Here is a 2,534-nt window from a genome sequence, read left to right as displayed (position 1 = left end):
AAACTATGTATAGTTTACTTCAGAATACTGAAGTAATTCTGAAGTAAGCTGTAAAGCGCTTTGTGGTGGTGATCCACTATGAAAGGCGCTATATAAAAAGAAAGCTTATTATTATTATTATTATTATTATTATGTTTCAGCTAATATTGTAGAATTAAATGTTAATAGTGGTGCTGCTGCTGCTGCTGATGATTACAATGGTCGTCATTGGGAATGAACCTACAGAGACAGATTTTAATATTTCGTGGACAGACTGTCCGTCAGCAGACCGGCAGGTCGGCAGTGCAGCTAATGAAGTGTGGCAGGCTCATGCTGCAGGTTAGCTCTGAACAGCTGATTTTTCTTCCAGGGGAAGAGGATTACTTAGCTGAAACATGTTTTTAAAAGGGTAGGGTTAAAAACCCTTTGATTACAACTAATAAAGACAAGCTTGATACATTCAGATGCAACACCCCGCCATGCTTCCTGTTGCATTGTTAGAAAAAAACAGGTGTAACTGGGCAGAGTTTGGGTATGAACCGGTGACCCTGCACACCACTAACAAGTAATCACAATGCCGGGCTCATCTGCATTCCCCATTACAGAGCTTTAAAACCTCAGAATCTGTAACGGCAGTGCATCACATGACATTGCTAGTTAAATTATGATCATCTACTTTTATTTTAAAAAAATACATGCATACTGGGTATACTATTCTATCAACCTATTCTGTTTGTAACCAGAGTAGGCACGCTGGGATGCCATACCTTATTCAAAATAAGAGTCCTGACAACAGTTTTTTTTTTTTTTTCTGCTGTTTTTAATTGTTTAAGAAATCCTGAAAAACTAACCAATAAAAACAAAAATTTAAGAAATGCTCATGGCAGAAATGTGAGTTTCTGCAGCAGCTAAATATTCATAATTCCACAACGTATATTGGGAAAACTCCCAGATACATTGAGTGAAGCTATCACATACAATTATAATTGTGTTGTACACACCTGCCAATATAACACTGTCAGTTGGGAGCCAGGGCAGCACTAACAGCAATGTTAAAATTGTGGGTGCAAGTTCTTTCATCAGCACATTTAATGAAAACTGCTCTTGTTACTTTTTCATGATGGTATTCAATTGTGAATGTAGGTTGAAGAACACCATAAAATAGTAATGAATTATGCACTACAAAATGAATATTCCAACTGATTAAAAAGGTACCTATGTGGCTTAGAAAAAAAGCTGCTCCAAAGACAGCAGAAAAGAATTGGAGAGGCAGAAGGCAACAGGTATAGTAGATTCTTCAGGTAAGGGATATCTATATTAAAAAGGTATACTTGCTTGTGGTCTATTTTGTTTTTAATTAGGAGTAACGCATTTAAAAAAAAAAAAAAAAACAGTCCAATTGCATGCAAAAAAAAATGCATAAATCAGGAATTTGTACAAAGAAATTATTACATAATTTATTTTACATAAACTACACAGCTGTCAAACACACAATAATCTCAAACCATTTGCAGTTTATGGATTCTAAATTGATACTGAAAATAATCAGAGGTCTTTTCATATTGTAAGAAAAATAAAATAACACACTCAATGACAAAGAACATTAACCTTTAACTAGTTGATTTAGAAAGCCATGTGTTCTTACTGCAGCACAACTCACAATGACCCCATCAGTTATGGGTATGGTGTTGTGTGGAGCAAAATGAAAGATTCTGTATTAGAAACGTCTTCAGTAATGTACTTATGGTTATGAAAACTTATTCTTTTCTATCTGTTTTATTGTTGACAGCTGATGCATGAAAAGGAGGCCAGGGTATTGTAAACTAAAACACTTTAACCAGTACTGGGAAGTAGATGGTTAACTATGATTTAACTGTGTATTTATTTAAATAGGGGTTGCTTATTTGCATCCAGAATTAATATAACCTAAATAAGGCATCTTAATCATAATCATATGTTCATCTTAACGTCAACATCAATCATCTTATGAATCTTCCTAGATTTGGGAAAGTATTAAGAACCAATCAACACATCACAGACAACAATATGATTTGTTTACCTCAGTATGCAATAATACATCACGGCACATTATGTTTATGTAAGATGAATATAAATTATATGTTTCAATGGGTCATGTTCTCAAGCCCACATTAATTGCGTGTTACTATAGAAACACGGGTATATAAAACAGCATTAAAACAAAAACAAAAAATAAGAACATTGACATTCTTTGGGACTTAACAAAAAATGTTATATATTACCAACACCAGTAAAACAAAAGATTTTGTCATATTCTAAAATTCAAACACAAACACACACACACACACACACACACACACACAAATTCTGAGGCTAAACTACTATATTAAGTTAAGTTGATGAATCCTTATCTATGTTTAATAGTTTAAAACTATTGTACACTTTATGTATTTATAGTAATCTTTATATTTCACTTTTACTAATAAAAAATAAATAAATAGTGGTTTACAATGAATTTATCAGATCACTATAAATGAACTATTATTTTTATTTAAAACAGAAAATCTATGTGTAAA

The sequence above is a fragment of the Polyodon spathula genome, chromosome 3, assembly GCF_017654505.1.
Source record: "Polyodon spathula isolate WHYD16114869_AA chromosome 3, ASM1765450v1, whole genome shotgun sequence".
Lineage (NCBI taxonomy): Eukaryota > Metazoa > Chordata > Actinopteri > Acipenseriformes > Polyodontidae > Polyodon > Polyodon spathula.
This window is presented reverse-complemented; position numbering follows the sequence as displayed.